This window comes from Pinus tabuliformis, chromosome 8 (genome assembly GCF_031772625.1).
Source record: "Pinus tabuliformis cultivar Carrire ecotype Pingquan chromosome 8, CPIR1, whole genome shotgun sequence".
Classification (NCBI taxonomy): domain Eukaryota; kingdom Viridiplantae; phylum Streptophyta; class Pinopsida; order Pinales; family Pinaceae; genus Pinus; species Pinus tabuliformis.
This window is the reverse complement of record NC_142294.1, coordinates 1819081340-1819091310: the sequence shown is the minus strand read 5'-3', so window position 1 is coordinate 1819091310 and position 9971 is coordinate 1819081340.

Here is a 9971-nt window from a genome sequence, read left to right as displayed (position 1 = left end):
ACTGAACGAGCGTGTATACGTGCCTTTGCTGTGTTGAACCTGCGTATAGATCTGTAAAATATAATTTACCCTTTTCAGCTATTCAGATATCAATTTTACCCAGATCATCAAATTTACAGATCAAGTCATGCGCCAAATATAAAAGATCAAAATCACACAAAGATACTTCTCTTCGAGCTTTAATATCTTGACCCATCAATAGAGCTTATCCTTCTTCTTGTGCTGAGGTTCCTCCTTGATTCAGATCTAGCTATGCACCACAACCCAATGACCAGTGTGTTAGATCTTGCCCTTCATAAGATATTCAATCCTTGAGTGCCTTTGCCTAATGATATCGTCGTCCTTTTATAGTATTAGGCCTTACTCAATACCATGGTCCAAAACCACTTTAGAACCAATACCTGGGTTCACATACTTGGGTTCAACACATCGGACGAGATACCACGGTCCAAAAAAGTAGGTCCAAATACCAAGGACGAATAAACAAGTTTTCCAAACTGTACACACTTTTCTGTGCATGAAAGTGCGTGTATATGCATACGCACCTTTTGGTCTTAGAATCCACGTGTATACACGGCTTGGTCAATGGGAACCTGCGTACACCTCCTTTTCCTTTATTCTGAGAGCCTATGATCCTGAACTGTCATCTGACTGATTTTCCGAGTGAGTTTCCTTCAAGGACAATACCTGTGCCATAGTGCCAAGCCTGTGTCGTAATGCCAACATAACAATGTTAATGCAATGCAATTTTCTGTTTTTGAAATGAAATATGCCAAATGAAAATCTTTTGTTTATGTAAAAGGTAAAAGAAATGAATTAACTAGGGAAGAAAACAATGCATAATTTGAAACCTCCCGAAAAACTACTCCAAAAATTGATGAACCTCAACATTGCAACAAGAATGTTGCAAATACCAAGGCTACCAACTTTAATTATCAACTTGGGGTTCATACAAAATTAAGAGTATCGACACTATATATGCAACGTACAATGTGTCCTTCTTTCGATGTCATTATGTACTAGAGTGATTGTAAGGAAATAAAATCCGAAGCTAATTTCATAAATGGAAATGTTATTTTGGAAAATAAATTAATCCTAAGAAAGAACAACAAATTGTAATTGAAATCCTAGGAGCATGAGTTCGAATAAATAGGCTTAATCTACATCGTAAAAAGGCATGTCCTAATTGGTATTTATTCTTCCTTAACCATTCATTTAGAGCCTAGGGGTCGTTATTCAACTCTAGTGGACCAAAACCAATCTTTTGGAGCAAATATGGGCAATTATATACACATTGGAAGAGTACTACAGTAAACTACAAGATGTTATAAATTTACTATAGGAAGTTATAATTCATTGAATTACCAAGAAAATCAAATCCAAATTGGTTGGGACAATTTTTTTATACTAGGATGTATTATGTCTCCATTCCAAGTGGAATTACTCAAAAAGACCTCTTTTAACCCATGCTAAAAAATAGTATAAAATTACTAATCTAAAATCAAGAATTTCGAGGACTAGTGAGCTAGAAAATCTATCAAATGCCTAACCTAATCAAGTGAAAATCCAATGGGGTGCATTATTTTATTAAATATAATGATTTTTTGATCTAATTCAAATGGAATCAAATCTATTGAATCTCATTAGAATGTTCTAAAAAATAGCAGATATTTACTATTATTTACCACAAGGGACTTCTAGAAATCTAGATTTGGAAATAAGCAAACTAACCCAAGTAGCTCAATGATTAATATGACATTAAAATTTGTTCCAATGATGAAATGATTCTTTTTATCCTGCAAAATAACTTATTTCAACCATTTAACCCAATTGTACAATAAGAAATCATTAATACTAAATGTAGAAACAGAAAAAAGACAAGGACAAGAGATGCATGTCAATAAGAAGTGAAGAGAAGAAAAGTAAATGATACAAAAGGGATTTGAGGCTCCTGGGATGGCTAATACAAATGAAAATTATAGTCTTATGGAGGATACCAAGATTTAGAAGCTGAACATGGCACCAATATTCATTATTTCCATCAATACAATTACATCCCTACAAGAAATGAAAGTGGAGCTACAAAAATATGAGTGTCTCCACAAGAGGACTCATAAAAATCAACCCCTATAGGAAAATTTGACTTGCTACTTATATAAAATGATTAGGAAGGATTCCTTATGAAGGGAGGAAACTTTCCCCACCAAAATCCCTCAAATAGTGGATCTGGTTCCCAATACTAGGAATCTGCATTAAATGACAAGGATAATATTCCTAGATTTTCTTAATCATTGGAGGTCTAGAATCTGTGTAGTAATTTCAAAATATATTTTTTATTTACTATTTAATATTCATCCTCCTATATTACAGAGCAAGTCCCTAAATTATCTCCTCCAGATGTCCATAATCTTCCTAATATTCTCACAATATTCCACAAAAATAAATAATATTAGGCACAAATATGGAATTATCCATAAACCTTCCTAATGAACATATTAAAGTTAAAGATACATTATCTAATGCAAAAATATAGGTTTATTGTGCTAAAATATGGTTATATGGGCCTTACTTTATGTTTAATTTGGAGTCCCATCACTTTTTAACCTTTCCTTATTCTGTTTTATCTTGCTCTCTTCTCTTTTTGCATGAACTTCTTTCCTTACTACTAGTTACATTTCTCTTAAGATTTTCCTTCTTAATATTTACTAAAATATCTATGAGAGGAGTCTCATCTTCTGAATGTTTCTCTTGTTCTGGAGGTGAATTATCTTTTATGGAGAACTTCTTTCTACTTGTCTTTGTTTTATCACTCAGCTCTTCTATTTTTGCTTACTTGAAATGATTTCTAACTAAGGAATCTTTCCAATTGTCTCAAATGTTTCTAAGATGTGTCTGAATCAACATTTTTACTCTACCATGATGATATAGAGAACTATAAATAGATTGAATTTTCTTTGAATGCTACCAAACATTTTTCTTAACCTTTGAAGTAGAAAATATGCTATGTTAATTTCATTTCCATCTAGAGAATTCATCATTAATCTTGCAAGATAAAAGAACATATTACCAAATTTTCCTTCACAAGTTATAAAATTTTGAATGATTAGAAGCAGTTTTCTCCATCCATTCTTAAAATTCATTAGTGTTATTCCCTTTTTAAACTCAAAAATATTCATACCTAGATTCTTGAGAAAAACCCTACATTCTCTTTCTTCAATTCTTTTGTTCATAAACCAACTTTCTCCAATTCTTAGCAATCCTATCACTTCAGCTATGAAGGACTCTATCAACACGACCTTCACATCCCCAATTTATACTTCGATGTCGTCATACACCCTAGAAAAATATTTTGTTACCTCGTTCTCATGGCATTCGAATTTCTCCATGAATTCAAGCCACCGAGCTTGTTGTAACATTTATTTAACCTATTGATATCCCAAAAACCTAATTCCATTCATATTTGACCTTATAATGATCCCCATGGCAGAGAAAGTCTAACCCACATTCTCTCTTTTGACGGTTTTAAATAATGGGAAGGAATTTGAGTATGGAACGAGTTAGGAAAACAGAGTTTTAGGTGAGAGCAGTCTCAGCGCTAAAAGAGACTTGAGTGAAATGGAAGTGTTTCACATGAAGAGGAATGATGAATGGAAACGTGAGGGTGATTATATCATGGTAAAACCCCGACTTGGTTGATAAGACATTGATATTTTCATTAAACCAAAGTCGTGTGAAAACAATTAAGGGTGAGCATTATTCAATATGGGAGTAGCAATGGCGACTCATCTTTCTATTTCATAATTCAAATGTTTTACCTTTATTATATAACTCAATATTTACATGCCTTTTGTCCTTTATCTTACTACTTTTGATTTGTCTTTTGTAGGCTATCTAGTTTGTTTAGCTACAAGCTTCATTGAAGTTTTCTTTTATCATCGTTTCCATTTGCTCTGGTCACAATCTGCCAATTTAAATGTATAATTCTATTAGAGCTGCAGATTGTTGACAATTTTGTAGCTGCATTATTTCAAAGTAGAAAAAGAGGAATAAAAATAAAATGTGACCGTAATAGGGAAAAATAAAATCTAACCTGCCAGGAACACTTGGTTTTCAACTTGGATTTTCTATATAAACATGCCAACAATGTTGTTTTTCATGTTTATACAATTATATATATAGATAGATAGATAGAGAGAGACAGAGAGAGAGAGAGAGAGAGAGAGAGAGAGAGAGAGAGAGATAAACTAATTTGGAGGGGAAGAAGAGTCTTCCTTGACCAACTCCAAATCAAGATTATCTTGGCGATTTCTTATGAATTTATCCCTTTTTTATGGTTTATGATATATTCGCAATCTATGAGCATTTACAAAGAAGGTCACCTTTTCTTCATCAATAGTTCTAATTTTGACTATTACATTATTAAAGAGAGTTTCAATATCATATGGATGAAGCCAATGAGTTTGAAATTTTCGTTGAAAATCTTTAAATTCTGAATTAAAAAACAATGCCCAATCACGAGGCTAAAGTTTTCTTTCTTTGATAATCTTATCATGCCACCTAGATCTTTTTTGTTGCACTATATTGGTTCTTTGTATAATATCTTATCGCATCTCCTCAAGTTCATTCAATTTCTCCATTCTTTGTCTTTGGACTTCCAATAAATCAAGACATGATTTGGTTGTTGTTTTAAAAGTCTTTATCTAGAATGCAATAGGAAACAAGACTTATTTTCAATAATCAAGTTCATAAGGAGTGTGTTGAGTTGTATTTATCCATGTGGTACGATATGCCCACAAATATTCTGGAAGCTTTTCTGCCCAATCCCTTTTATGAAAATGCACAGTTTTGGTAGGAATTGTGTCAATTACTTTGTTGGTAGATTCAACTTATCTATTGGGTTATGGATTATATGGAGTTGACATTCTATGTTTGATTTTTCATTCCTCCATTATCTTTTGTACCATCTTGGATGTGAATTGAGTGCCTTGATCTATCATGATTTACCTTGGAAGACCAAAACAAGTGAAAATATCCTCAAAAAGAAATGAAGCTATAGTGTTTTTAGTAGCAGAAGAAAGTTCTTTATCCTCTACCCATTTTGTGACATTATCTGTACAAATAAGAATATACTTTTTCTTTCTTGATGGCGGATTGATTGGAGCAACAAATCCAGAGCCCATTTTTTGAAAGTTTCAATAAGTACCTGAGGTTGTAAAGGCATTTCATCTAAAGGAATTGATTTTCCCATTATCTTACTCTTGTCACATCTCTTAACATATTCCTTGGCATCCTTAAAAATAGAAGGCCAATAATATCCTAAGAGAAGTATTTTATAATCAATTATTTTATCAACGAAGTGTCCTCCACATGGTTCAGCATGACAAGCCTTCAATATTTCTGGTACCTCATCTTCTCTAACACATCCTCGAATGATTAGGTCAGGTCATGTCCTGTAAAATTCCTCATTTATCTAACAATAGGTTGCACTAGTTTGAATATCCTTCTTTTTCTCTCAAGAAGAAAAATATGATGGTAACTTCCCTATAACCAAATAATTAGGAATATTTGCAAACCAAGGAGATTTAATAGATACTGCAAAATGATATTCGTTGGCAAAATTATCTTCTACAGGAACATCATTATTATCATTTTGGATTCTAGGTATAAGGTCAACAAATGTGCTTTGTTTTTTAGGTCTATCCATAATAGTAATATTGAATTCTTGTAATAATAGTAGCCATCTTGTAATTTTGCCATTAGTGATTTGTTTATTCATTAGATATCTAATTGCAGAATGATCTGTGTGTATGAAAGTTTCACAACTAGTCATGTAATGTTTGAATTTATTGATGGCATGTACAACAAATAAAAACTCATTTTCCATTACAATGTAATTTAACTCTTTAGGAGTCAAATTTTTACTGCTATAGTAAATGGCATAGGATTTAAGTTCTTTTGTCCTAATACAACTCCTAAAGTTCTCTCTCAGGCATCAGCTCAAATGTGAAAAGGTAATTTCCAATTTGGTCCTCTTAAAATGGGTGCTTTAGAGATATTTTCTTTCAATGTTTCAAAATCTTAATGGCAATTAGAGTTCCATATCAATTCACAATCTTTTGTGAGCATTTTGAAAGGGAGAGAGGGCATTTTTGTAAATTTTTCTATGAATCATCTATAATAAACAGTAAAACCAGGAAAACTTCTAACATTTCTTGGGTAGGTTGAAACTAATAATTTAGAAATAACTTCCACTTTAGATGTATCCACTCTAATTTCATTCCTTGAAATATAGTGTCCTAAAACAATTCCCTCAGTAAACATCATAAAACATTTTTCATGACTTAATGAGAGATTTGCTTCCTTACATCTAATGAGAACTTTTTCCAAAATTTTAAGAGCTTCTTCAAAATAATTTCCATAAATAGTAAAATCATTCATGTAAACTTCTTCACAATCATGAATTAGATCAGAGAAAATGTCTAAAACATCACTTTGGAATGTTGTAGGGGCATTACGTAAGGAAAAAGGAAGTACTCTGTAAGTATATGTTCGCCATGGACAAGTAAAAGTGGTTTTATCTTGATCTTCTAGAGCTACCTAGATCTCATTCTATCCACTAAAACCATCAATGAATTTTATTTTTTTTCCTACCAATGTATCTAAAACATGATCTATAAAATGAAGTGGAATGTGATCTTTTAAAGTAGATTTATTCAATTCCCTATAATCAATACATACTCTCCATTTTCCATTCTTTTTCAGAACAATTACCAATAGTGAAACCCACTGGCTATCTGATATTGGATAAATGAAATTCATATTCAACATTTGTTGTAATTCGTCTAACAATTTCCCCTAAACTTGGATTCATTCCTCTCTAGGGTTGTCAGATTGGTTTGGCATTTTCTTCAGTCTATATATATGATGTATACAAGTGTTAGGATCCATTACTTTCATATCATTGTATTCCCGTGCATAAGTAGAAGAATATTCTTGTAACATTTTTGTCAATTCTTCCCTTCGAGATTCTTCCAGATTATCATTAATATTTAAAGTTTTCCCTAGAAAAATATCTATTAAATAGTTGCCAAATTTCTCCATAGAATGTAAAGAAATTTCATAAGATGGTAGATATTAAAAATTACATTGTTCTTTAAAACTTTGACTAGAGTCACAATATGAAGAAGATTCATTACTTTCCATTATATTTAAAATTTGATCTTCTTCATCTATTTGTGAAGTACCAAAGATTTGTCGTATATAAATATCATCATCTATTAATTCTTCGCTTTCTACCTCTATTGTTTTTTTTCTAGGAGGATATAATGTGAATTACTTTATTGAACTTCCATCATAGATAAACATATCAATGAATCTAAAACTTATAAAAGCATCAACTGTAGGTCACCATGGTCTGCTTAGAACCAATGGGTGTCCTCCTAAATTATTCTTCAATCTCAAGATCATAAAGTCAATAGGATGTTCCCAAGAATCTAAGGATACAAATATATCTTCTAACACACTATCAGGTTTTATAATAGATCTATCTAGTAATTGTAATAATGTAGGTGTATATTGAAGATTAGGGAGTTTCAATTGATTCATAGTTTGTTTACTCAAGATGTTTATGGTTGCTCCTAAATCAATCAATGTGTTTGGAATTTCAATACCATTGATGTGTTTTTTCACAATGGGACTTCCTAGATCAAGATAATTCTAAATTGTTATCTTTCCCATCAAGATATCTCTAATTTTCCTGATTAAATGAATTATTTTTACTTCTTTTATTTTCTTCCAAGTTTTTTAATACTTAACTTCCTAATTGTCTTTTCAAATATTGGTGCTATTTTCATAGCTTGTAACAAAAGAATTTTTATGCAAATGTTCTTCAATTCATCTACCATATCATAATCAGGAAACACAATTTGTTTTTGTACCCCTTTACCAATTTTGAATCTTTCAGCAAATGTGGTGTTCAAATAGAAACTAAAGGTTTTTATATGATGGGAGTTGAGATTATTAGAAAATTATCAAGATGTGCAGGCCTGGTTCGTTTTTGTGAATTTTCCTCTTGATGAGGAGATGTCTCTTCTTTAGACATGTTTTCTTTTATAGAATCCTAAATAACAATAGACGACGCTTGTTTTCCAATACTCTACTAGATATAAGTTGAACATTGTTTAGGTCTAATGGGGTTATCATGTAAGTTTGGAAATCATGTCCTTCCATATTGTAAACAGGATGTAAAATTTTATCATTATTTGGATTTGGAAGTGGTTGTGAAAGCAATTGATTTTGTCTTTGTGGAAATGGTAACGAAAGTTGTGGATTTGAATTTTGAGGTTGAGATGGTTGAACAGGTTGAGGAAAATATTGTGGTGGAAAAATAGGATAAGTTTGCTAAAATTGAGTATATTGAGGATACTTTCCATAAGGATTTTACCATCCTTATGCCCAAGTTTGAGGCCAAGGTTGCGAAGGCGTGGGTGCAATACAATTAGTTTGTGATGGTTGTGCATACACTTGAGTGTTGAAACCCTGAGTCATATTTGGTTTTGGATTTTTCCGTGGTCTCTTAGCAATAAAAGAGAGGGGTTGTACTTGATTTGGTATTAATTCCTATTGATAGACAATTTTGAGACTTGGTATTGAAGTGCATTCCTTTGTATCATGATTTTCTGCACATATAACACGGGTTTCTACACTTTTTAAGTGAAGAGGGCATTCTCTTAAGGCATGCTTGTTTCTACATTTTGGGAAAAGGATAGATAATGAAACAGTTTTATCCTTTTTCTTGTTTTTTACTTTCAAGGTATCTATTTTCTCACCAAGACACTCCAAAATATATGTTTTAAAATTGTCAAGCAAATTTCCTATTTTATCCCTACTTACTATCTCATCTACATATTTATTAATCCTAGACATAATAGGATCTCTTGGATTTTTCCTAGTTCTTGCTTTACCTCTTGAAATGTGTATGCATAATTCATAAATATCTCCAAGTGTTAACTGAGAAATATCTCCTTTAACCATCAGATTGAGAATATCGATCCACTCATCTCTAATAGGTTTTAGTTAGAGAGATTTCAAAATTTCTTCACCTAGATTATGATTTTTACCCCTTTTAACATTATAAGAAAATATTTCAATGAAGTCTTCAAGTTTTTCATCTTCTTTTGGCATCATTTTAGAAACTTCATCCTTAAGCTTATGAGGCATCCAGTAATCCTTGTATTTCCCTAAGAATGTATTTTTCATCTTTTCCCATGTTCTTATGGAATGTACTCCTAAGCCCATAAATCATTTTAATGTTGCATCCTTGAGAGTGGATGGAAAAAATTTCAACTTCTGAGAATCATGTAGGTAGTCATAGGATCTACACAAGACTTCAAATTCAAAGATAATTTTTTCAAGATCCTCATTCCTTAATCCATGAATATTAAGAAGGATGCACAGTGAGATATTTTTCATTATAGTTGTGGTATCTTCCACATCCTTTATTTCCTCATCTCCCCCCTCTAATCCTAGGTTTTTCACCATTTACATTGTGTACTTCTCCTTCCCCTTATCCTGCAATTGTAGCTTCCTCAGAGATAATGTAAGGTTCCAAAATTGGATTTTCTAGTCCCTCTTCTAGCTCCTCTACTTCTTCTATCAATGGAATGTTAAAATATGTTCTTTCTTCTTTGTCTTGACTAGGGATTTCGAGTTCTTGTCCTAAAAGTCGTTCTCTAGTCAAGGATAGAAGAATTACTCACTCTGTTGGGGATGTAGGATCCTCTTCTTTTATTATGGTTGTGGTTGATGAAGTTGGTGAATCTCTAGGTTGAAATTCATATGTAAGTACCTCAAAAAGTTTGTGTCTGCCTGCAAGGGATGGAATACGAGTTTGGGTGGATGGTGTGGCACTAAGAGGTCGTGGTGAGGTGAGTGATCATCTTGGAATCAATGTTCTACTTCTACCTACAAAA